Consider the following 27,328-nt stretch of genomic DNA (forward strand, 5'->3'; position numbering starts at 1 on the left):
CTCTTCCTTAGCATAAAAAGGCAATACTTAAGAAATTTAGACAGAAGTGGTACTGCCTCTCCAGAAAGGAGTATTAATATAAATATTTGGAGTGTCCAGTTAATCTGGCAGGATTGTGACCAAGGCATGATACTGTGCCTGTGTGCATTTACACTGTAATTATGAATGGTTTGTTCTGTGAGACAGTGTGATGGCTTCAGTACTGCCTTTTTGTTATAAATACAATGTCTTCTGGGCTGTTGTTTAAAGACTCCTTTGGAAGCCTGATTTAATAGTGGAGCTGAGTGAATAATTCAAAACCTTTTTATCAAGTCCTTGTTTAAATTCTTAAATGAGCTCACCATAACCTTTTTATGTACCCCTCCTGCCTGTGTCATACAAATATTAGAATAATTGAATTTTACTAGTGCAAATGTTTCTGTGAAGCAAATTTTTAGAGCTTGATGTATGACTGTTTATGTAGAGGGGAATGTAAAATCTCACACACCAATGTCTGTGCCAGAAACTTGTACTGGCTTAGGGGGACGGGACCCTCTGCTTTTGTTGGAGCAATCCTAATTGAGCTGGTTTGTCAGATTGACTCATTTTGCAGTTTAAAAACTGAACACATGTATTTAAAGGAATTTCAGAGATATCTCTCTTTCAGGCCATTCTACAAACAGTAGCAGTACTTAGTTTAAAATATTTGACTTTTTTTTTTCCAGATAAGTACTATTTCTAACTCTTTTTCCTTTTCTCCCCCCTTTACATGAGATGAAACAGCACATTCAATATGCATCTGCTTAGCATCACTGGGTAGCTTAACACAGGGATGCAGACCAGAGAAAATCTATAGTCACCTTCCAAGTTTGGTCATCTCTTGGCTTGAAGTCCAGTCCAGGCTAGAGGAGAGCATCCCAGATAGGTAATTTGGGTGGATTTAGTATGGCTGCTCACAGGTATTAATGTTTGCAGACTTGCTTGTAAAAGCTCATTAGTGTTAAGTCACTTTTGAGTACTGATGGTCTTTAAAAGGCAAATAATAGCCTTAAAACCAGGATATCTGGAGAACTGGTATTCATTTGTCTTCGGCTTCTGAAGAAAAGTGGAAGACTTGAAAATTGAAAGCCGGCTTGAGAAGCAGGGGTTGAGGATTAGGTAAGCAGCTGAGTGAGTGATGATGTATTCTCAGTGGAGAGTTGTTGTTTAATTGGTTACAAGAATTTAGTCAAGGCTGTTTATTCTGTTTGCACACAAACCTTCTCCTGTACATGCTCTGGCAGCCCTCTAACCTTCCTGGCACCGCTGAGCCTGTGCTGCAGCTTCCCTTGGAGAGGAGATGGAGAACTCATACTCTTTCAATGCATCACGAGTTTGCAAAGCCTGATTTGCCTGTACAGGGTTTGCTCTCTGAATTTTGGATTTCTTTGCTGATTTTTCTGAACTCCTATGAAACCACCTTTAACCGTCTAAATGTCGTTACCATAGAACTGCCCAGGAACGTGCTGAACTGCAGCCACTGGTAATGCCTCATACCCCTCACAATGTATGCAGAAATCTGGAATTGCAGGCTTGTGTGGCAGGGCAGATTCTTGCAGTGACAAAGAAACTACTATTGAAATATTCTGTTGCCTTCAGTTGCAGCTATCCCAAGTACAGTACAGATGCATCTGTGTATCCATAGCCAGGCCTATGATAAACATAACATGGTCTTTAGAAGTAGGAACTTTTGGTTTTTGGGGTTATAAAGAAAACCCCGAATCCTAAACCCCAGCGTGATCACAACAACCAACCTTGTGTTTGCAGAAGACAGGCAGTGAAATGTAAGAGCCAAGTAAACCTGTTCTTTTTTAGTCTTCCTGAAACTGTCAGATGTGTAAAGTCGTGTTTTAACTGAACAAAATTAGTTGCATCCAGCTCTATCACAGTGGGCATGGGCCTCTTGTTGTGGTTTTCTTGTAGTCTGTCAGCTTGAGTGGGAAGACTGTTCAGACTTAGTGTGACTTCCTCACATCAGCTGTTGCAACTGGTGCAGCTGGGTCTTAATCAAGCTGAAAAGGGACATCTAGTCCATGCCTCTTCATTTCCTTGTAATGCAGTGAATATGAGCTGTAATTTGCCAGTGTGGGTTCCTCAGACCTGAAAACAAATGAGAAGTTTTGGGTGGACTTTTGTAGCTTGTTTTTAATTAAATATTGGTGCAACAAGAGTTGTTTTGTGACAAGAAAGACCCAACAATCTTCCCAAACATGCGGAACGGAACAAGCAGGCTATGTCTTGTCATCCCATTACGACATTCCCACTGTAGGAAACACCCTTTGTGCTTTGATAAGCTTGTCCTTATTCATAGTGGGAAACTGTAAATTAACATGTACAATTGCTTTTGTGCATGAGGTTTATAACAGTACATTGTCTCTTCAGGTTTGTGTTGCAAAACCTGTCTGAAGATAGGCGAGCAGTATTACCCGTATTTACTATGGGGGAACATGACACTTGGCAGCTTTTTCTGAGATACCCACTAAATCTGAGTGTTTGCAGAGTTTGCTGTAGTTTATGATTGAAATTGGTGATTGCAACAGGCAAGATTCCCACTGCAGCACAAAGTGGGGAGAGCAGATGCCAGCTGAACTTTGCCTTGAGTGATGTGTCTGAAGAGATACAGGTTGGTGGCATAAAAGAAAGTCACTGTTGTCTCCTGGTTCCCTAATTCTTTGATCACTGAGAAGAAATTATATGACCAGTGAGCAAACTGATCAGTACAGTTTATGCTGAAGTTTCGTATGGTGTATATTTATTATAATAACCTAAAGGTGAAATTGGATCAAAATAAACTCTGGATTTTGTTGTAGCTTGTTGCTTTTTGGTTGCATATGGATATTCTGCAAAGCAAGAGGTAGTTGATCAGCCTTGTCCCTATTTACTTAAGTACCTTTAATATTTCACCCTCCAGGTGGTGACCTGTGGACTGTCTTTGCTGAATCTTCATACTATTCTAGATTTGTTTATACTCTCTTTCTGCTCAGTAGAGGTTTACGCTCTGTCCTTGTCTGATTCAAAATGGTGTTCAAAAATGCATCACTTGGCATTTAAGTCTGTCTCATTCATATAACAGTGCATTGAAAAACAGTTTATTATTTTTGCTTATATTGATCTCATCTGGCATTGTCAGAGGGGAAAACAGTTAATGACTTGATGTGTGTTCAGACTGGATGGAGTAATGATGAGGTATAACTGAGTTATTTTCTTTCTTTTAAAGCTTCATTTGATTTTCTGCTGTGGATATTTTGATTCTTGTTTATTTTTCTCCTTCATTTGGAGAAGAATAGTCTGGGAGAGGGGAAGGAAGAGGCAGGGTTTACCCCTGTAACCATCATTGTTAGCCCTAACTTCTGGTAGAGTTTTGCTGCTTTGACTTGACCTTTTTAAACTTGAGAAATGTGTTTTTGTTTGCATTTCCATCTTGTTGCATTTAAAAACTGTTCTAACTATACCAGAGTGTTTGAACATTAATGGGAGAATGTTTTTCAGAATCTTGATAGAATTTCCAGGCAGCTTTTTATCCGCCAAGTACTATACTGGGCTTTCTTGTGGGGTTTTGCTTGGTTTGCCTTAAGAATCTGCAAAGCAACTGTTCAAAATTGCTGACACATGTTAAGTAATTTGGAAATCACCATCCTTCTCCATTGATGTCTGAGAGTGCTCATGTCGGCAATAAGAACAGGATCTGACCCTGCAAATGATTTGTGAACAGTCTTAGTCTTGAGACCAATTATAGGCAGTGTCTTCCCTCTGATTCTGGCTAGTTTATCCTTACAGTCTTAGGTATTCTATTTTTTAAAAAAAATTATTTACTCAATCTCTTTAAAAAATATCCTCTCTGCCTTTTCCATGTATTTTTGAATTATTCAACCACATGTGTGTATTTGGTGACGCCAACTTAAGAGTAAAACGTAGTAGAGTATCAGGAGAGTTATGCTACTTCTAACAGTAGTGGTAGTGGTATAATGCTTATTAATGAAAAATCCGTCATCTTCCACCTCCCTCCTCCAAACCTCTACTTTTCAACTTGGGAGCAGCTGTAATCAGCCTGTACAACTTCCCTTCCTCCTCTCATGAATAAATCCAACTACCTTATCTTCTCTATCGGAAAGTCTTCCTTGGCTTTAACAGCCTCTGGAGGAGCATATAAAAGGGGCTTTCACTGGCTAACAGGAAGCAAAATGAATGGAGGAACTTTTGATAATGCCCCTCTGTCTGAGGGGGGGATCAGCCCGACTAAATTGTACCAGATTAGTGAATGACAGTGCTTCAGCCAGGGCCAGAATTATAAGTTTTTAATCTTGGAACAAGCAATGATTTCTTCCTCCTAAACAGTGGTCAACTCCCTCTTTGATTTGGAGCCTTGCAGTCATACATATTCAGTTAGTTTGAGTGTGTGGTTTCTGGTTTCTTTTTTTTTTTTTTTTTTTTTTTTTTTTTCCTCAGTCTGCATTCATGACTCTCAACAAGCCTTGACTGCTTTTTTTGGTAGCAGTGATTTTTGGTAAGACCTGTCGTGGCCACATGCCATTTTTACCAGCAATTCACACTGTGCCTTTTATTTTTATGCGATAATGACGTCTCGTATATCACAGCTTTCTTAATATTGTTCTGTCTTTTGCTGCCTTAGAGTCTTTTGCAATTAGCCCTGGGGTGATTTGGGTATTTTTTTAATAAGCAACATTTTTGGTTCTGGCCACCTCAGCCTGTGTGTGTGTATTTGGCTCCTCGCTTCTCACCCCACAGCTTGGTCCACATTTTCTGATAATCCAGCTCGGTGGGAGGGAGAAATGACTGAAAATCTAAATGGGGCAGCTTAGCTAATTGCCTTAGGCCTGACTCGTCTGCTGGATAACACTAGTTTTATTGCAGTCCAATGTGATTGACATTTGGGGAATTGCACTGGTATAATGCTGGCAGCAGCAGTGAAAAATCAACCCCATTGTTTCCGATACATTTGCTGCCTGAGGAGCACCTTTTTGTTACAAATAACTATCTGAAATGCAACTAATGGAGTGAATGTACTTATTTTTCTTTAAATCACTGACTTTTCAAGTTCCTGGGGAAAAAAGTGAGAGCATTATCCTACTTACTAAAAGTTTACCTTTTTCTGTGTTTTTTTTTTCAGACTTTTTTTCTTGGATTTTATTACTGGAAAACTCTCTAATGACAACATTGCTTAGGTAAGTGGAGTAAGGTTTTTTCTGTGTTTTTTTTTTTTTAGAATCACTTCCCCTATCTTAACTTCTCTGTGTGTTGTGTTGTAATGTTGAGCTGCCAGCCAGCTGTGCTGCGTGTGCTGTGGTTAAGGCTAGAAAGATGTAGTAAACAAAAGTAGGGGTAGTGCCTCCAGTATGACATAAGGATCTCATTTATTCATTTAATCAAATGAAGTGGACGTGGTGCAGAATAATGAAATACAGCTTTCATCTGCATGTTACTCCCTAGTCTCACCAATTTATAAAAAAATTTTTCAGGAGATGCTCTGCTTTTTTTTTTTTTTTCCACTAGAAAGTAAGCTTGCTGGTATCACTTAATGCCATTTTGTTATGAAATGGAACCTTAATACTTCCAGATTTTTAGATACAGTTGCTCTTCCTCCATCCCTTTTTCTTCCCTGTTTCCCTCCACAGTTCTAGGTAGGAGTTTCTGACATGGAGAGATCATAAAAAGCTTCAGAGTTTTATATTTTTTTAGCCCAAAAGATGGAAGATCCCAAACAAATTTAACACTCTACTTTCATCTCTAAACCCCATCTATACCACTAAAATGCTAAATTCAAGTTGATCAGTGATTAACAGGGTTTCTGGGTGTTGATTGCAAACACGTGGTCTTTGCTGCTTCTAAATACCTTCTCAAACCCAGTTTCTGTGCTGTTCCATAGCACAGGGACATTCTCCTGAGTGCAAATCCAGTGCCATAGTGCCTTTAGTGATGGGTGGAAGAATTAAGTGTGCTGCTATACCAAAATGGATTTTATGTTCCTTTCTCTGTGATGGAGAGAAGATCTGATTGACCTCTGATGCAAGACAGAAAGTTAATCCCCAGATACACAGCTAATTTGATGTATTAGTTGGAATTGCTTGTGATTCTGGATGAGGCCAAACAGTGACTGCAGTATTCACACAGGAATATAGTATCCTAAAATCTGTGCTGACAAAGATAAAAGTGCTGCTGCTCTTTGTGAAGTGCCTGTGAAAGGATTTTCTTTTTTTCTCTCTCTACTTTCTGCTGCTGGGTCTGTAGCAGTACCCATCCTCCTTCCCTTTTCATCTCCTTACAGTGGATGGTCAGTGTGGAAGCTACTGGCCTCTGTACCTCAGTGAAATAAAATTGTTTCAGTCTTAAAGCAGAAGTCTTCTCCAATCTGCTTATCCCCGGTGTTTGTCCCTCAGGAGAGTGAATAGCTCTTTAGCCTGAAAATCTCATTTTAGCCAAATAGAAAACTCCAGAGAGGCTTTTGAGTTCCCTTGAGGTTTACATTTAGGTAGCTTATCTGAATTTATCTCTCTGCCATTCCTTTGTTGAGGTACTGTGAACTCAGGCTATGTGGTGTGTCATGGCTTTTGTATTTTCCAGAAAGACACAGGAACTGGCTGGTGGCCTCCAAGCTATGGGTGCTCCAACAGAGGTGGACCTTGTAGTTCTGACAGATGGTCTGCCTGGTGGTTTGCTAAACTGCAAGCTGGAGTGGGCTGTAAGACAAAGCTGGATGTGCTGGCAGCCTTTGCATTTTACTAAATCAGAGAAAAGACCTTAGCAGAGCCATGTGTAGTGCGTGTCTGAGGGAGATTGTTGCCTGTGATCCATCACCGTGTTGCCCATGAGACGCTCTTGCCTGTCACAGTGCACTTGTGGTTCCCCCATGTCTCCTTCAGCTACTTGAGGAGTGACTAATTTGCAGCCTAAGGCTGTATTTATTGATGCCACTGCCTGTCTAGAGGGTGGAGAGGACTCTGCAAACCAGGGAAGTATTTAGGCAGCAGTTTTAAATCCTTTTAACTTTGTATATTAGACACATCTATGAATATATGCAGACTGAGCTAATAAATAACCAGGGAATGGTAGTTAAGAGGAAAGGACATAATTAATTCTGTCATGTACTCTGCTTTAAAGTTGGGTCCAGAGCAGTAATGTGTTAGGTTGGGAAGGTAAACACTGTCATTATTCAACAACAAAACATGTACAAGGCTGACACTGTTTTCCTCCTTTTGATATAATAATTTTTTGCAATGGTTTGAATATCTTTGGTGGTCTGTGTTTGGTGTGGTAGAAGCCTATTGAAGCCGTACCCTTTCTGAAGGGTCAGTACTCCTTTATTTGAATTGAGTTTTGTATTAATGCTGCTTTGCTGACACAGAACGTGTGCTGTTCCAGAAGGCTCTTACTGTTTGCTGCGGTTGGGGTGCTTGGCTGTAATTCCTGCAATATAGTTTGGAGGGAGGTATTTCTGTTTCATCAGGTGATCCCTTTTCAACTCTCCCCACTGCAGTGTTAACCCAGGTCAAATGTCCGTGTAAAAAAAAAAAAAATCCTTTTTGTGGGGATACTGTTAAAAAACCAATATGAGTCTGTTAACTTGTATATCTTTTTTCCCCCCCCCTCCCTCTACACCAGAGTGCAGGGAAAAGGTTTGACTACAGCAAATGCAACTTTATGTGGTCCTCAAGGTTAACGTTTGGTTTTTTTTTAGTGGGGAAAGGAATATTTGGGAATCCTTGCTTTGCATCTTAAAACATTTAAAGCTGCTGTGAGAATGATGGTCTCTTAGCTAAAAGGAATAACTGTCATTAGTTGTCATGGTAAAAAGTTACATAAAGCAAGGTAGTTAACTTTTCAGCTTGCATGATAACTGATCATAGGAAAATAAACTAAAGTGATTGTAGTTTCAAGCTCTCCCCTTGTTATTTCTCACAACACAGCCTTTCCCCATTCCTTCACACTTCTCATTTTAGCAAATTTCTTGATGTGTAGTTAAACACACTGCAAAAAAACAAGCAAAGACTTCATACACCTATTCTTGTCTTAACCGTGCTCCACACAACCCAGCCTAAATATCAGAAGATCACTTGAGTTTGCGTAAGTGAAGATACATGTATCCGAAAAGGGGTGGTGTTGTGCAACCTCTCAGTGCCTCTTCCTGTGGAGTTTTCTTATAAGTTTTGCAGTTCTGGCTCTTCCAGCAGAAGTCTTGGGCAAAAAACACTCATGGAGACACCAGAGGAATAGCTGATGCAGCTCAGCAGCCACCTCCTAAAATAAATGGTGGAAGGTTGCCTGTTTCTCTTAGCAATATTTTCTTTGGAAGACAAGCATCTCCTCAGCGTGTCCTTGGCTCTCTGTGTCTCCCTAGCAAACTATAACACTGAATACTCCTCCTTCTATTGGTCACAGCTCAATTTAGATGTTCTTGATTAAAACTATTTCTGTGCTCCTTCAGGGTTTATTGCTTCTGATTGCAGATAGCTTGCAAAACTCCCAGGAGTTCAGAGCAGAAGGGAGTCCTTCCTTTGTAGGGATCCAAAAGAAGTTGCATGTTGTCAACTTGCACAAGATCTTTCTTCAAAGTATGAAAAGTTTTTTTTAGGGGGAGAGATCTGTTAGAAAATTATTAGCCCTTGGTGGGTGGCATGAGCAGCATTGACTGGAGGGGCTATTGTTCTGTGGTTCATGTGCTGTTTATTTTGCAGCCAGTGATCTTTTTGTATTGCTGAGGCAGATGGAGGGATTCCCAGTTCCACAAGCATAACCCTGGGAGAGATTAGTTGGTTTTAGGTTTCACCACTTGGATGATGAGGTTAGCCTGAGACAGAGATGCATCCCTGTGTGTGGAAATGGTCTTGGCCCAGATCTTGTCTGGTGATGTAAAGCCTGAGAAAGGACCAAGAGGTCAACTTCAGCTTTTTAAAGAATGTGATATATGTTCATCTTGTGGCATGCATGGACTGTGCTTTTTTGTTTCAAAAAGGGTAAAAAATTTAGTTACAAGCTCATGTGTTTTTTTAAAATGCTCTAATTAGAGCTACAATTAGCTCTAAAGTAGAGCCTACCTTACAGCTACATAAATATTTATATCTGTGATACTGAAGCACTAATGATAAAGAATCCCAAGGGGTTTTTTCATAGCCACAAAGCGAAGAACATTTCTTTCAGTCTCTGCCTCTTAGCACCTTTCTTCCACTTTACCTGATTCCCTTCTACCAAGCTAAGCAACATCTTAAATCTGAGCACACCAGGGTTTCATTTTTTTTTTTTTTTTGGTATCAGTAGCAGTCTTAAGTAATTACTCTGCAGTTCTAATACTTCTTACAGAAGTGAGCTCCTCTGCTTGTGTCAGTTAGAGGTCTGGCATTTTGATGGTGTGTAGCAAACTGACGCTCTGAAACAAGCTAAAATGAACAGAAGCTTGTTTCCTTTTCGCTCACATGGGCACTTATTCACTTCCCCATCTGCTTCGACTTTGAAGACTGCTGAGGTTCTTCCTCTGTCTGACCCACTTGGCATAAGCTAGAGAGGATTATCTTTCTCCAATAGCCAAGTTTATAGGGCTTCAGCTTGTTCGTAAATAATCCTTAGAGTTTTCAGTGCTGCCTTTCTTCTTCTTTCCCCTTCAAAACTGACTTGCTGTCGTTTGTGTACAAATAGGGGAAATGCTTTTTCAGTCTCTAGATAGAGGGGAGAGTTGGTGCAGTCACTAGGCAAGAGGGCATGGAAAGTGCACTGAGGAGGTTTCACTAAATATCCACGATTTTAAATATTTCTTTTGTAATTTCTATTTGTGGCCCTAGCAAAAGAGAGGATCATCTGTAGAGGAGATCTTTACTCTGCTGCTCCTTGTACGAGCACAGTTCCAGAGTAGAGTCAGTGAGAGACAAAACACAGGACCTGCATATAGAGAGGCATCTTTATAGAAACATGGAATTTTTTAATGTACTTGAGAGAAGGAGAGGGTGTTGCTCTGTCTTTGCTTTCACACTTGAGTACCTGCACCAATAATTGGTTTGCATGTGTGAATGGTTATTTTAGGGTTGCATTAAAACTCACTTTCAGCTTTACTGAAGATAATTTCTTTTTAATCTGAAATGGAAAGTTGCAGTGTTGCTGTGTTTGGGCTGTTGGGTTACAACTGTGGTACGTGTGCAACTCTTAACTACTTTGGGACTCTCTGCATGCTGGAGGTGATCCTTTCTCCTGTTCCCATACAGCTGCATGCTGTGCCATAAGGGGTTTTGTTGTGTTGCTATCAATAGTAGAAACAGATGCAAGGTTTTCTAGAATAGACAGTTAATTTTCCTAATCTGCCTAAATTTTAAAATTAATTTTAGTATTATCTGAAACACAGAAATCCCCAAACCTTTCTCTGAGTTTTTGTACATCCCCGTCAGGTGAGTCTAACAGAAAGCAACTTTCATCTAAGTTCTGAGCTCACTACATTTGATAAATCTTTGACTGTGTTTGTAGATGCAAATCAATAATAACAGTAACAGAATAAATGTTTTTTATGGCTTTTCCTTAATAAGGGGGTGGTGGGACAGCCAACATAAATAACATGAGAGGCTTGGGGTCATAGTCTTGCTGTCCTTAAATTCTTATTTTGATATTTCTCATTGCCTAGAGTGAGAGTGGCTATTTTGGTCCCTTGCTTTTGCCCTGAATGAACCTGTCAGGGGAGATTTAGGCTGGATATTAGGAAAAGGTTCTTTACCCGAAGAGTATTTGAGTACTGGAACAGGCTCCCCAGGGCAGTGATCACAGCCCTGGGCCTGTCTGAGTTTAAGATGCATTTGGATAATGCTCTCAGGCACATGGTGGGATTCTTGGGGCTGTCCTGCACAGGGCCAAGAGCTGGACTTTGATCCTTGTGGGTCTTTTTCAGCTCAGGATATTCTGTGATTCTGTGAACCAAGGTGTGACTTCACATCTGCTTTCTCCTGGTACTTCTTTAATTCTCCCACATCTTCTGGCCATTCCACTGCTGCCAAAGCACGGGGTGGATTTTAGTTTTCTTTTTATTCTGCATGTGACATTTTGGACTTGGAGTTCTGCAGACCAGCCTCTCTGGACTTGAACTTTCAGGCCTTGTGATCTGCATGTGGTCCTTCTGGCCCCTTGGTAGCAGGAGATAGCAGCCCTTTGTGGAAATATGGGCTGTAATTTTGTCCTGCTTTGAACATGTGGGATTCTAAGTATTTCCTATGAGATGTACCAGAAATATAAACAAACTGTTTTGTTTAGTGAAAGCTCTTTATCCCAATAGGATTGGAGACATCTTATAAAGTGATCACTGTAAATTTAAAACTAATATTTGTCATTATTTAAATAAACATAAATCAGGATGGTATACAAACAACCCAAGTTCCCAGCCCAGGGACTTGAAAGACAGACCTACTTGGATGTAGGCTGTGTATTTTTTGTCCATTTCCTTGTTAAGTTTAAGGCCTTGCACACCTAATTAATACCTTTTTAAATTTGTGTCAATGGCAGAATGGATATAAATTTCAGTGGACACAGATTTTAGTGCTACAGTTACAGAATACACATAGGAGCACATAGAGTGAGTAGATCTTAAGGACTGCAGATATTTTTCAGGTCTTCTGGTGCAGCATCTTTGACACACCAGTTGGTTTGGTACAGAGGACACCAAATGGAAGCCTTTAAGCTGGAAAGGGTCAAGTACTGGGTAGTGTGTTGTAAAAGATTTCTGAGAGTAGACGAGTCATTCCAAAAACGTAACACTGGAAAGAAGTTTCCATGCCAGGCTGTTAAATTTCATTGCTGTCTTAATTAGAAAGGAAGCAGCCCCCTATTTTATGAAGTTTTCCAACCCAGTTGAGGCTCTATCACATTAGATACGACAACAAAATGATCAAGCACTTGTCTGGATGCCAGCAGCCTTGTACTTCCAAATTAATTGTATTTTTATGAGTAAGTGTTAACTTTTTGAAAAATAAAGCTTAGGCTTTGGAAAAAGCAGATGCTGATGAATATGGGAAGGGATGGGGAAGAGAATATCATGGTCTTGGTAATGAGGGGACCTCTGGAGCTCTAATTTTGCTTACCAAGTAGCTATTATTTTTTGTATATGAAATGTAAAATTTTACCTTTGAGGAGCTTCATTTTAGGGGGTGGAGGAGTTCATAGTGCTTTCAAGGCCTGAGTTCAGCTGATAATCCAAGAAGGAATTCATTGTCTTCATAGATGGAGGGTATATGAGCTTTTTTAGTTCATCAGGCTTTTCAAAAATGTACAGATTTGCAGATGTGTGAGGGACTGGGGGGAAACCTTTGCCTCTAAGTGGTGGTAAAATTTAAAACTGGTATGGTTATGGCTCTGATCAACATTCATTTCAATGTTCCCATAAAAAGCTTATGACTTGGCAGGGTTTCAAGGACTGAAAAGAAAAAAGCTCTGTATACAACATGTTTTACTAATGTTGAAGGAGTAATGTTGCTCTATTTCAGTGTCTGCCACTGCATAGAATAAGTTCTCTTTGGCTCTTGTACACTTTGGCTTTTCCCCTGAATAAAAGGTGTGACTTCACATCTGTGTTTTCCTAGTAGCCTTGTATTAATCAGGATTATACATATTTCCAAGTTTTGGCTAGGTTTCATCCTTTTTCTTTCTTAATTCTCCCATGTTGCAGAGTAAATTCATGATTCTTGACCCTCAACTGATACTGTAAAGTGTATTTGCATAAACCTTAATGTTAAGCATCACATCCCACTTACTTATGATGACTTTTTGCCCCCTCTTAAGCTTTATGTAAAGGTGAATTTGAAATTAGGCAGCTGAGAAAGAAGTCATCTGTTAAAACTTGGCAAATGTGGTTGAACTAATAAAAGCACATTTAAAAAAAATACTTTTAAGGGAAATCAGTCCTGTAAAACATGAGCTTTAAGATGAAATTGCTGAAGGTAATTTGTGCGGCCAAAATGCGAGGGAAGGCAGATAAGACAACTCAAGCACAAAATCACAATTTACAGCTACATACCGGTGTTACTTTGGTAAGATTACCCCTGCATGGGGCTTGGCTGGCGATCAAGGAATGGCTTAGGGAGACGGCTGGAGCGGGATCGCTTGCGGTGTGCGAGGCATCGGGTCACGCTCTGAAACAGGAGTCTGAATTCAGATGCTGAACACCGGCCCCTTTCAGGGAACTCTGTGCTGCCTGGCCGTGGGACACAGCCCGGGGCTGCGAGGCAGGAGGAGTGTGGGTATGTGACTTCTTAAAAGTCATTTCTGTTCCCTCAGTTACTGTGCGGGTTTTGGCAGGGGTAGAGTTAATTTTCTTCGTGGGAGCTAATATGGGGCTGTGTTTTGGAATTGTGCTGGAAACAGTGTTGATAGCTCAGGGATGTTTTCTTTACTGCTGAGAAGACTCTACAGAGAGTCAAGGCCTTTTCTGCTTCTCACCCACCCCGCCAGTGAACAGGATGGGGGCACAAGGAATGGGGAGGGAACACAGCCGGGACAGCTGATCCCAGCTGATCCAAGGGATATTCCAGACCATATGGAATCATGGTCATCAGTGTATAGAGCAGGGGAAAGAAGGAGGAGGGGGCCATTCAAAGTGGTGGTGTTTGTCTTCTCACATCATCATTGCGTGTGATGGAGCTCTGCTTTCCTGGAGATGGCTGAACACCTGCCTGCCCTTGGGAAGTGGGGAATGAATTGCTTGTATTTCTTTGCTTGAATGTGCAGCTTGTGCTTTGCTTATTAACCTGTCTTTATCTCTACATGAGATTTTCTCACTTCTACCCTTCCAGTTCTCTCCCCTATCACACTGGGGGGGGGAGCGACCAAGTGGCTTTGTGGGGCTTAATTGCAGCCTGGGGTCAAACCATGGCAGTTTTGCTATTAGAAATTGATATAAGTTATATCTCAGACTTATGCTTCTGATTTGTGAGTGCTATTGCTTAATTAACAATTATGAGGCACTTGGAACACTTTAAAAGTGCAGTAGGATTGTAAAATATTGCTTTTGCCTGTGTACACCCTTAAACATGGAGATTTCCAGCTCCTGCCGTGCGAGCGTTTGGCTGAGTTTGCACAGGCTCCCCTGACCTGGTTCTCTCCTTGTTTGCTCACTCCTCCCATTTGACCCAGCTCTTTCCTTGTCCTCTTTCCTGTCACGGGTTTGTCAGCCTGTCCCTTGAGAAGCAAGCAGTTCTGCTCCACAAGTGTTCAAGGTCAAGGTGGATGGGAGTTGGAGCAACCAGACCTAGTGAGAGATTTCCTTGCCCATGGCAGGGGGATTGGACTAGGTGGTCTTTAAAGGTCCCTTCCAGTCCAAACCATTCTATGGTCTCCTTCATAGAAGCCCCTTTGAAGCTAACAGAGGTTCTTATTACACCTTGCTCTGATCCAGGAGTTCTCATGGACATCGTGACCCTCTTCTCCATGCCCTGAGGTTGGGCTCTGCTTCCTGGCAACAAACAAAATTTTTCTCCCTCCATTTCCTCCCTTGTCTTTCCCACATGCCCTGTACAGAGGTCAGGCAGTTGCACTTCAGGAAAACCATTAGGACTTTGGATTTGCTTCCCCGGAGAGGAGCTGGGTGGGCCTTAAAGGCTGCTCTCCTTCCCATGGTGGGCGTGGAGATCCGTGGAGCTAAAGAAGAGTTCAAGAGCAGCAGCTGGGCTTGGACTGAGGTTGCAGATGGATGTGGGTGTGGGTGAAGGCTACAAGCTGAAAGTGTTTTGGTGCTGACTGTGGGAGGAGCAGAGCAAGAAGGTGCTTTTCCAGGAGAGTTTGGGGGGAGGTTCATTTGAAGCCCATGTGGCTGTTGTGGCCAGATGTGGTGCTCCCTCTGCAGAACCAACCTGTAATGGCAACTGCTGCCTTAGTAAGTCACTTGTGTTTACTCTGTCTGACCTGTAAACATTTTGAAACTTTTTCTTTGATATTCAGCAGTATTGGACAGTTGAAAGCCAGCCATGTGAACATGATTTGGTTAGTTACTTGAAGAAATTCCCACTTCCCCTATCAGAGTAGGCTGGATTTTTCAAGGTAATTAATATGTTATCTGCAGACGAGAACAGAAGTTCAGCACTGGAGTGTCTAACAAGAGATGCAGAAATACCAGCTACTTCACCAGGAGCTGAAATCTCTTTGTTTGTAACCAAACTGCAGCTCCCTGAGACTTGCTGGTATTACCTGCAGCACTGGCAGCAGCACTAATGGCCGGCATCCTCTGAGAAAGGGAAAGCTCATGTAACTTGGTCTGCTGAGCCAAGGCTTTAATTCAAGCGTGGATAAAGCAAGGAATTTGATCAGGCTTCTACCATCGGTCACACTTTGAGCTAAGTGAAAAGGAGTAGAGCTGAGTTACAGGACACAAGGATTTTCTTGTGAAATCTGAAGTGTTTGGCAGATCCCTGAAAAATATGCGTTGCCACGTACTCTAGTTCAGCTCCTTGCTGTTACCCTTGTACTGTGAGCTCACTGCATGGATGGTATGGAAGAATTTAATTTTTCTTTTTGTCTTGTCCTGTCAGTTGATTCCCTCATCATCTCTTAATCTTGGATATTTGTGGCTTGAGATAAGGTGTGTGTTGAGTTGCACTTAGTCCTAAATTAAGTCTATACTCAATCTAGCAAAGGAGGAGCAATTCAATTATGCTGGAACCCTTCTTGGGGGCATCATGTTGATTTTCTTAAAATAAAAATGAGGGGAAGGGAAAGAAGAATAGATGGTTAAGTGGTTTCAGTCACTATTAATGTTTGCCTACCACAGCAATAACTTGGATTTCATGTCTTTTCCCAGGGGTGGGAGAGGAAGAAAGGGAAAGGGGAAGTTGGTTTTACAATTTTAGTTAAACTTAGTGCTTGTTAAACTGGTGTGTGTGTTACAAAGCAAAGTGTTGGGGTTTTTTGTGCTTAGTCGTGTCCAACATTCCTGGGAGTACTGGAATTGCAGTCTCTTGGAAGATCTAGTCTTGAATTGCTGTTGTCTTCCTGGGGCTCAGTGTGCAGCAGGACCTGGAAAGTTGGCATTTTTTGCTAATTTAAAGTATTCCTCTGCTTCTGGCACTGCTGTGAGGTGTCAGGAACGTTGTCAGCAGATAAAATTTTGTTCTGGATGCCTTTAGCACTTGTTGCTGTGCTCCGTCCCGTATCCTTTTCAGACATTACCACCTTTTTTCTTTCTTACTTAATTTTTTCCGTCAGTTAGTTTAGCAAGGAATGACATTCTGCAAACAATTCAAACGAGGGGTAATCTAGAAACCTCAGAGCTGACCCTGCCGTGAGTGGAGTTTCATGTGGGGAGATGATCTCAATGAGGAGGTCATCCCATGATCTCCTGTGCTATGCTCTGGTTCATGAGTTGTGTGTCTGCCACTCACCTTGGGGCTGAACCTTGGCTGTTTGTGCCTGTTTAAGAAGTTAATCTTTCTGAAAGGCGCTTTGCTGCTTGGCGTGGTGTGGTTGCCTCAGCTACAGGAACGTAAACCAGTAACACTGGGGAAAAGAGAGGGATAAACATTTGCTGCTCTTTATTTGCGTGAGGAATTACAAGAACCTGGGATACATTTAGTGACTTGGAACAATTTTTATTTGAATGCTGGCTCAGTTGTGACCTCCGCACATTTGCATAATGAAAAGAAGTACTCAAGCCATTGCAATGCAATAAGGAAAATCTGTTAAGATTGTAGTCCCTTTATGTCAGCTGACCTCAATCTGACTAACAACCTAATTTGGCTTGATCTGTGTTTTTTAATTAAACATCAGATGCTTAAAGGAATAAGTTACTGGCAATTAATCAAAGCATGTATGAAGCCTGACCATTGGTCCCTATACTGCACAGGCTGATGTTTTAAATTAAATGCATAAAACTGAAGGAAAAAGGGGTGAATATAAGAACTGTGGAACTCGCACGTTGGTGTTCCTGTGGAGTGATTGCATCTATAGTTTCCCTAAGCTTATGTTCATATAAGGCAATGGGATAGTTGAAGTGTTATGCACTTGGAGGCTCTGGAGCGACATTTGTCACTGTGGCCTCCTAAGACTTATGCTGTAACCTGTCCCTTCTCCAGTGAAATCATGGGTGTGTTTGGCCTTCTACCCAACTGGTGTAGTCATGGAGATTAATTAGACTTTCATGGAGGGGGAGGAGGAGTCTGGATATTGTGGCATCCCCCTCCTTTGTGGAAGTTCTGCTGTGCTCTGCATGTGTTGCTGCTTACTGTCTTCCCCAGCTTCTTCTCGAGCCCTGGGGAAGGGAGTGAACAAGATGTTCATCATCTCAAGGTAGGAGTATGTTGGGAGGTTGCTGGTGTTACTCGGTGACTTTTCCTTTTTAATGTAATGTTGGGGCTATTTGAGCAACTTTAAAATCATGTCATGTAGAGTAGATAAGGAAGATATATGCAAATATGAGCCCTTGTGCATTGTCCCCTTTTTTTGTGTGATAAGTGATGCCATGTGAGAAGTCCTCTTGCAGACATATAAATGGGTTGTGGGTTTTTTAGGCCCAAATAGTGATGCAGAATAATGTTTGTTGACATTTATTATGGATAATACTGGAAAACTTGATATTCTTTCCTTACTGTGTTAACCTTTATGTTTAGCTTCTGCGCTGCTGTGATGTTCTAAGATGTGTGGTCTGTATGTTACTAAAAACATACAGCAAATAAACTTGTCCAGGCAAGAACGTGACCTTGGTGCACAATCACTACCTAGAGCCTTAGGCCTGGAAGAATTATTAGTGTTGGAGATGATGGTAAGGAGTTATCTTCCAGGTCAGTCTCTATATTTAGTCCTTTAAAGGTTTTAGCTATGCTTTTGGACTATAATTTTTTTTAATTGCAAGGGATATAAATCTTGTTAGAAGGGAATGCAAAAAAACCTACCTAAACTTCTTTAAATTCACAGTATATTCCTCATTTTACAAAAGAAAAAAGTGCCTGACAGAGATGCTGAAGAGCCTACACCTTTTGAAGCTGTAGAGGGATGAATATTCAGCCTATGAGCCAGGGGCAAGCTGCAGCAGGGATTATGTGAGAGCTTTGTGTGGGAGGAATTTACTTCCCATGGTTTACATAGTATAAAAAAGAAGACCCCTCTTCCCCTGGTGGAGTAGCCCTGCTAAAGTCAGAGCTGCTTTTCACATGGAGGAAGATTTGCAGATTGCAGTCTAATTTAGATGTATTTGTTTGTGTAAGACTGGCTTGGTAATACAGATAATGTACAATTTATTATGTCTGTTAAACTTTCAGATTTCCGTCCACTGTAAGAAGGATTTATTGGAATTTATCACTCTGGAAAATGAGCCTGTCATTTCCTGAAGAGTAGCAGAGAATGTTGGCAAAGATTGTAGTGTCTTTCAAGACTTAGCAGTGTTTCTGTGTGGTGTTTGTGGGCTGCCTGGCACTGAGTGCCTGAAAGGGCAGTTTTAGGTACTGTGGTGTTATAATATCTAACCAACCAAAGCATGGCTGGTTGAACATTGCCGAAGGTTCCTGACTTTGTCCGTGACTTAGAATGCACAGGAGGAGCAAAGCCCTGTAATGCAATAAGGGAGGGCGGTGGAATCAGAATGAACTTGTTGGGAATCGTTTTTTCATGGAGGAATAAGGAGTTTCTGCTCCCAAAAGAGACCTCATGTCAGACCTAAGGATCAGCCTTCATATCTTTCTTTCACAGTACTTTAGGAGGGGGTGGTAAGTTGGAGAGGGGAACCTCTTCATGTGAAGCAAAAGCGAGCGGCTTTCACTGGAGATTTTACAGAGTTGGGTCCTCAAACTGGGCAAAAGTTACAAAACAAATTTAATGACGCCTACACTTTTTCGAGGTGCATTCCTTAAGCTCCTGTGCTTGTTCTGTCTTGGGATATACCCATATGTCTTTGCTGTGTTTGAGCAAACTCTCTGAATTCTTTGCACGTGTTGAGCACCTTTCTCAATCCTACTACACGTGACCATTGTCAGAGCACAACAACCTGGATGCTCACTGTTTCCATTTCAGCTGTGATGCATCTGGTGACATTTGTTTGAGAAAGTTTCCTCTTGTAGCTTATGTTCCACTCCTTGCCCTCTGAAGGCATAGGGTTATATTTAGTGTTTTTTTCCTCCTATTGCTCCAGTTCAAAAAGCACTGGAAAATTCTCCATCAAAAATCACTGAGGATTTTCTGTCTGCCTTAGGGAACTTTCCTTCCTGTCCTTGCCTCTGTGTTGCATTGCCTTGTAACAACAATGCTTCCCCAGGAACACGGTGTACCTGAGAGGCAAGGCATGTGCTTGCTTTGGTGGTTAATCATCTTGAGTGCTGATGTGGAGTAAGTTTGTGGGGCCAGTGTGATTTTTACCAAGAGTGAAGCTGCATATGAGAGCTGAGTTGATGGGGTGACCCTTTCAAATGGGAAGAAACACCAGCTGCTGGATTTTTAGCTTTATATTTGGGGGAATAAAGGATGTAAAGGTTCATTTTGGTAAGGTGGTTGTCTATTAATGTAGCAACTGGACTGAGGAGAGCACTTTCAGTAGATGCATGAGCAGCGTTGTGCAATGTTGCCTCTGTGTACCTTTGGTGTTCATTCCTCTCATGCTCCATCCACCCAATACAAAACATGCTCTGAGGATGGAAACTAAGGTGGACAAATGCTGTTTATCCTCACTGAGAGGTAATTCTTGGTGCCTTATTTTTCTCTTTCCACTGCTCTCCTCCAGCCTGCTTCTGCTAAGCTGGCTAGGAGCTGAGCTGCTGCTCGCAGGCAGAAGACATGATGTAGTGTGGGAACAGCTTCTTGCTGACAGAGTCCCTGAGCTGGTGATAAAGAAAAGTCCTGAGATATTCTTCTGCAGTCCACACTCAGATTGCTCTCACGCTCCCTTCTATCTTCTGTTTATCATAACCACTCCAAGCAGTTTAGGAAGATAGTGTGCTTGGATTGCTTTCATTTAAAAAAATTGAAGAAGGTTGGAACATTTGATCAGTCATGAGAGATTAAGTGTCATATTGCTAATCAGAGAAATTTGACACATTTTAGACACAAACTGTTGCATTGTAAACTTTATTTGTAGTGCAACAGGTGGATGAGGGATGTTTTACTGTAAGACGATGCTGCAGGAGAGCTCAGCGTTATGCATCTGGGATGAGGGTATCCTGGGCTTCTAGGGAGAAATTCAACAAAAAGAACCAAAACCACCAAAACAACCAGAAAACCCACATTACCCCAAGTCTTGTAGAAAAGCATAGCTCAGAGGCGTGTCTCAGCACGTGTTACGTTGTGTGGCTCAGACACTCTGTGGTCAGTAGTAGTCTTTCCATTCTGTTTTTGTGTAAAGTGGCCCTCGGGCCCAAGTTACCTGACTAAAGGGACTTCAGAATAACTTATGGTTTTGTCCTTTATGTGCATCAGGACTTTCTAGTAGAGACACATGCTTACAATAAAAAGAAAACCAAATCTGCATTCTTCTCTTTTGCTTTTTTGTGGGCCTTTTGGTTCATGACTCACAGGCTCTTGTAGAGGCTTCCGAGCCAAAAATGCAGCTGCATTTTTGTGTCACATGCTGCCTTGCCAGGTCCAGTAATAGCAACTATTGGGCAAGAGAGAGTAGAATAATACAACCTGCCTTACCACAAGTGTGTGTGGAATCATACTCATGGGAAGTTAAAGATGATTTTCATAGCAAGCAAACCTTTTTATGAACTTCCTCCAGCGCCTCATCCCTATGCATGTGCTGCTTGTTAACACCTTGGATGCTTGTGGAAATAGCACTGCTAATAAAGGACGTCTCTATGGTTTTGTGATGGAAGACCTATAACCAGTGACTGAAGTGTGAGATATTCCTGGAAGAGTAAGATCCAGCAGTAGGGGAGAGGATTTGAGTTACAGCTGCAAAGCATTGAGAAATGCATCCTTTTGGCAAATATATTCAACTGAGAAAAGCAAAACAGAGACCCGATGGCTCCTTTAAGTGGCCCTCGTTCCCTGTGTAATTCACATGGTTCTCACAGCAGTTCACCAGCATGCTTTGCACATCTTTAGTCCCCCAAATGGTACTCTTGTCTTTTGAAGATTTTAGTTTTACACTGCACCATGAGAAGATGTGTCCTGTTGAAAGGCTATTTAAAGAAGAAATGGAGTAATATTCTGAATCACTTTAAAATACAGGGGTGAGTTGGTGTTGGGACCCTTCTTTAGAACCCTGTGATACTCATTATTTGCATCTGATCAGAAGACAGGCTGTAGGCTTTGAGCCATGTGCAGTTATGTCCTATGTTGGTTCCTTCCCATAATATGCTGAAAATAAAAGACACTTTTAGTGTTTCCTAAATTTGTAACAGAACTGGGTATTTAGCCCATGTTTTGCCTTTTGTGTAATATATATGCTTTCTTAATGCACAAATTTTGAAGTGCTTTTCAGTGCTTTTCTGTACAAGCTTTTGAAGCTCTTTTAATCCATTACTAAAGCATTGCAAACACAGACTATGACTGTAAACAGTATGTGCTATTGGTGAAGAAAAACAACCGTCTTGGAGGCCTTTATTTTAAAGATTGCTTTTTGTTTTAATTAGAAAAGATGTCAACTTGCCAGCATTTCAGTGCCTCTTTTTTCCCTACGGCAAGCTTGTGATCTTTCTTCTTGGGAGTATAAATATCATTCACATTTCATAGTTTCCAGGAGGATCTGCTCCACGATCCCACCAGGCACTGAGGTGAGATTGATCAACCTGTAGTTCCCTGGGTTTCCTTATTTCCCTTTTTAAAAATGGGGGTTATGTTTTCCCTTTTCCAGTTGGTGGGAACTTCACCAGACTGCTACGACTTCTCAAATACGATCGTAGCAGCTGGGTGATGATTACCATGAGGGGAATGACATGGATCTTGTTTGATGTCAGCCATCTAAAAATTCAAGAAAGTGCTAGCCAAGCTAGCTCTGCAGACCTCTGCAAGCAATAAGATGGGCACCCATGCCACGAGCATGCTTCTTCCGTCCTAAAATCACTGAAGGAAATCTGGTCTGTAGACAGGAAGGAGACAACTGGCTTAGACTGGGCCCAATTTTTAGAAGGGTAAAACTGGGTGATGGGAATCTTTCCTCCCAGGTGCCCCAGGTCATTTTTACTCTGTCCTTCTTGCAGTAATGCAAACTCTACAAGAAATTTGCTAAACAGCACTGGCTTTGTGAAGTTCCAGACCAGGCAAAATGGTTGTGATCTCTACATCAAAACCCAGCCTAATGGATATGAGTGAATGCCACCCATGATTAGACCATGCTGTTTTCTCTGTCCTAATTCTCTTGGCATTGGGAGAAGGAAGGGTCTGGGAACAGAGCAGTAGCTGAACAAAACAAGGTGAATCAAGGGCAGAGCAGGAGGCTTAACTTGCAATTTCCTTGTCTTTGTTGGTTTAAGTCTGACCCTCCACATTGTTTAATGTTTTGTATTTCATTTCCTCGGTTGCTTAAGGAATGGTTGGGGCTGGCAGAGAAGCTTCAAACTGTGGTCAGGTGGGGCATGCAAGATTTGAATAAAGAACCTGGTTTTTACTTCCAGTGGAGACTTTAAGTTTTGGGTTTTTTTTAAAATAGGTGAGTGAAATCAGTTGCTGGTTCCAGGTGTGCAGAGAAACCTTTTAGTCCTGGTTGGCTCATAATTTTGTTCTGTACCCCTGAGGATGAAAAAGTAAGTCCAACTTCAAGCGTTCTTGCATAGCAGGAGCTAAATCAGTGTGTTAGTGATCAGAGTCGTGCTGGCAGGAAAATTAGATTTGATCTTTTGCTGCATCTCTGTGTTGAGCTTTTGTTTCCAACCATAGCACTTCACTCCTTTCCTCTCCTGGTGCTCTGGCAGTTGAGAGGTGGAATTTGTAAAGGAAAACAGCTGTAGTTCAAGCTGTGGAAAAGTTACTGAAGGCAAATCCCTTGGGGTTATTGGGCTTGGTTTCCAACTTTGAATTGCTCCTGTAAGCATTTAGAAAAGGGCCTAATCCTGAAGTTGTGGGCTTCAGGGAGAAGCGAAGGTGAAATTTTTCAACCTGCAACAGAAGCAGTGGGACTTGAATCATCCTCAGGCTTTCTTCTGACCATAAGGTCATCTCAAAAAGAAGAGAAACAACCTCCCACCCTAAAATAAGTAAAATTCAGTAGGTAGATGTTTATCTGCTGTAGAAACGCTGGAAAAACTTAGTTTTCTCTGTTTCAGTGACTGACCCCACCTTTCCCATTCCTCCTTAGTCACATGCATACCTCTAGCCCGTGGCTTCTCTGGAGGTTTGCATGGGAAGATCTCTGTTGCCTGGGAGTTAATTGGCTTCTGCTGGTTGTCCACCTGAAGTTCTCAGGTGATCTCTTCCTCTTGCGTCACCACTAAGAATTTAGATGTCAATAAAGAGCCTCACCCTGAAGAACTTAGATGTCAGTGAAGAACCCTTCCCGTAGGTCCCTGGGGAAAGCCCCAGGTCCTTCAGCCAGCTCCCTTCCGAGCACACAGGGATGCCTGAAGGGCAGGTGCAGGGCTTTCCTTGGGCTGTTCCAGCATTCCAGCCCTTTCTCCCATGTCAGGAAACCTGCACCAGCAGAAAACTAACGTGGCAGAAGAAACATGAGTGTCAGCCTAGCTCACCGTTGGTCTGGCGAGCAGCAGATGTGTGGCTGATGGTGACTCAGGGGTGAACAAGACCTCTTGGTTGCAATTGTTTGAGGTTGGCATAAAGCAGTTGTTGAAACCTCACCAGAAATAAAATCCCTGACTCGGCAGCTGCCTGCAGAAGAGCACCTCTAAAGCTTAGCTGTATCTTTTTCTGGCACTGATCAGTGTCAGGCCTTCCCTGGATGATCCAAGATCTGCGAGATCTGTTCACCTTTTGCAGGGCTGTTTAAGAGATTTTCCATGTGGCTGTGGCTCTCAGTGAAGGAGCATTTTTTCACCTGTGGCAGCAACTACTTTGTGGGATCTGATGGATAGTCTGTGATCTCTAGCAACCTCTAGTGCTAAATGCTTGTGCTGTAGGCTTGCACCCCTTGTATTTTTGTTTTGCTGGGGGTGAGAATGAGTATTTAAAACTGCTAGGGAGAAGGCTGAATGGATCAGGGAATGTGTGGTGATTTTCTCAGAATACTTTTCTTCATCTAAACCCATTCTTTGTTTAGATTTCTGGGCAGGCATTAAATGCTGGTGTCTTTACTTTCTATTGCCAGAAAACACGCCAGCACTTATTCATTTATGTAAACCATATTATTTCTTCTTATTTGTGCATAGAACACACAAAAGTTAAATTGACATCAGCATGTCACTGTTCTCCATGGCCTAATTCTGCCTTTCTAGTCCTAAACATGCTATGGAAAAAGGGCACGTGCCCTTAGATGTCATGCTGAGCATTTTAATTGAGTGTATGTTGGAACACTTTGTAAGTATAGATCAGAAAAAACGTTGTTTAGCAATAGATGTTATCTGTGGAATAACATCTAGGTTTAAGTCTGCTGCTGTTAAGGGCAGGGCACCTGGAGGGGAAAAGAAGAAACAAAAGTAAAATCGTTATCTCGAAAAAGATAACTTGGTCATCAACTAATGAAAAGCATAGAGAATAAAACCATTTGACCCACGGTAAGAACAATATTAATACTCAGGTATGACCCCTGCCGTAAAATGTTCTTCTTCAGAAGAAAATAACAAAGTGCTGAGAAAACTGTTGCCCTAAAACCAGGCAACTGAATCGGTGGTTTAGACACTGACTGAGGACCAGTCAGTCTGGGCACACCTGGGGACAGGTCTCTGTCTCAAGAAATGATAGTTTATGGAGCAGTACTTTTGCTGCTCTGTGTTGTCCAGTAGAGGATTTATTCATGCTCTTGGAATGGCAGGTAGATTATAAATCTGTGGCATTAAAGCTTCCTTGTAGGGGCAGGCAAATGAGTATCCGTGTGTGGCTGGGAAAAGCTCCTCTGGTGCCCTCTGCAAGATACACTCCATGCACTGAGGCAATGCTTTCTGAGAGCCTCATCCTCCTGGCATTGTGCTGCTGCTCCAGGCACCCTGTGCTCATGGAAAAGCTCCTGTGTGTGCAATAGTCCCAGGGATGACAGCTGGGGCTGGACTGTCTATGGTACAGGCTGTTGGCCAGGTAGACTTTAGCACTGGAGTGGTGCTCCCTGTGACTGTCATCTATCTCTGGGTACTCCTTTGTCCCTTCTCCCACTCTCATATTAAAGAGAAGTCCCTGGTCAGATGGTAACCAAATGTGTTACCACAAGCAGGTTGTAATCAGCTGAAGCAAAAGAAGGAGCAAAAACTTTCCTGGTGCTAAAAAGTATTGATAAGGCTATGCATGCTGTGTCGAAAAGACTGTATGCAATTGAAGACACCCTCCCACCTCAGGAAGACCTTGCAAATATTATTTGGGGGTTTAATGACTTTGTTTTCAAGTTTTATTTTTGTTTTGTTAGCAGATAATCCTATTTGGTGCTGTGCAGGATGATAGTCAAGTCCTGAAGAAGACAGGGAATATCTGACAGGAAGATTAGCCACAATTGCAGGAATATGGGAAGGGGGAGATCCAAACGGTTTGGGGCTGGGTTTGCAAGAGGTGAATCACCACTTGCATAGCTGTAGATAGGTAGATAGGCATATGAAAACCCTACATGCACGTGGAAATGCAGGTAGTGCCTCTGCTTTATTGCCATGTGCGTGCTTGGGTAGTGCCCACAGCTCCTGTTGACGCTCAGGTGTTGTTGCACAAGTGGTCATTTACAGGTGCACTGGGAGAAGGGTGTACCCTGGCAATTAGTTGGCTTTAACTTCTTATTTTTCCTTCTCTGAGCAAAGAGCTCCTTTGTTGTACCTGCTTGGGATAGGTGAGGAGGGGGAGGGTGTTTTGCTGTGTGAAAACTATTGTAATTTCTTTTACTAAAGATCTTTTGCTTTGGGGGATAGCTGATGGAGAGCTGCAGTAAGTCCACGAAGAAAAGTACTAGAAGGTGTGTCAGCAGAGTTGCCCAATAGTCTGGTGTACCTGTAATAGGATTTGGTAAGTGATGGTAGCCCTAATGTAATTTGTTTTTGTTTTTTTTCAGGATGCCTAGCAGCTGGTATTGAAGTCATTGCAGTGCTAGTTTGGTGACTGGTTGTAACTCTTGATTAAGGATAAAAAGGGGAGGAGTGCACTTTGCAGAGAAGATAATGAATAGGTCTTACTCTGGCCACCTCCAGCCTGTGTGTGAAACACATGGGAGGATGCAGGCACAGCCAGGATTTCACTTTGCTGCATGAATGCAGAGCAGTAGCAGGCTCAGTTGAATTCAGGCTATATTTGAAGTCAGACTTCGAGATGGAGATTATATGAACCTTTGCTGACCTGTTTTGGGAATCTTTGCTGGTGGCAAAAGCTTGCCTCCTCCCCTGGCATGCACTTGGAGTTACAGAAGCCTCGGGCTCTTTGGATACTGGGAAGAATCTGTGCCATCTGCTAATGCTATTTGATAATATCCCTTGCTTTTCTACTCATAATACACTGCCTTGCTATGACCTCTTTAAAGATGATTTTGTTGCAGGTGTCTGTGTCTGTAGAGGGGAAAAAAAAAGATGAATGAAAACAATCTTTTTCCTTAGAGGGAGGGAAAAGAGAAGTTGAGCTGTATGAAAGCAAATCTGGCCACCTGCTGAAGGGTGTGCGGGGTAGAAGATACTCTTTGGTTGCACACTGCTTGTTTCCAGCCATTTGCTTTGATGTAGTAACTGTACATCTGCACCTACAAATGGCTTGTAACAGCCCTGTGCTGCCTTCTGCCTTGGCAAAAACGTGCAGGGATGGTAATCTGTGGAGGCGAAGAGTTTCCATTGTGGATTGTAATAGAACTGACAGTTTATTTTAAGGGTGAGAGAGGAATAAGAGTATGGCATTTTTTCTATTAAGATCAGTGACATACTAGTGACATTTTAGAGGGCTTCTAGATAAGGCACATAATCTGTTCTGAAGGCTTTTGTTTGAACAAGAACTTGCAAATATTAGTAAGCAGCTTCCCAACTGATACTGTCACGCTTACCACTGCAGTTTGGGTCCTATCAATTTTCTTTTGAGCCCTTCAATATTGATCATGTGGATTGACCATGATGCTTGCTGCTTTTTGAAATCCAAATAATACTTCTCAGCCCTGCTGCTGCTATAGTGCTTTTCATCTGGGAACTTCACAAAAAGAAGGTAAAATTACCTGCTAAGATGCAATTTGGTATTGTGTTTATTGACATAAAAGGTCAATAGAGTCTAAAAGAATATTTCAAACCAAATGATTTCACCTTTAAGCTGTATCAATGCTATGAATAGAAATCAATACTATCTGAAACTATTTTAGCTTATTCAGTAATAAATC

The 27,328-nt window shown here is 41.9% G+C and overlaps 1 protein-coding gene across 7 annotated transcripts in view; it reads left to right on the forward strand.

Annotated features, from left to right (window-relative positions):
- The first annotated feature begins 5,146 nt into the window (after positions 1 to 5,146).
- AKAP13 (A-kinase anchoring protein 13) overlaps positions 5,147 to 27,328 on the forward strand; it is a 186,842-nt gene continuing 164,660 nt past the window's right edge. For all 7 annotated transcript variants that reach the window (XM_018069671.2, XM_018069674.2, XM_018069675.2 and 4 more), the window contains exon 1: positions 5,147 to 5,201. The gene's annotated coding sequence lies outside the window, so the exon portion shown is untranslated. The remainder of the gene's footprint in view (positions 5,202 to 27,328) is intronic.

This window comes from Manacus vitellinus, unplaced genomic scaffold (assembly GCF_001715985.3).
Source record: "Manacus vitellinus isolate BGI_N305 unplaced genomic scaffold, ASM171598v3 scaffold_16_pilon, whole genome shotgun sequence".
NCBI lineage: Eukaryota > Metazoa > Chordata > Aves > Passeriformes > Pipridae > Manacus > Manacus vitellinus.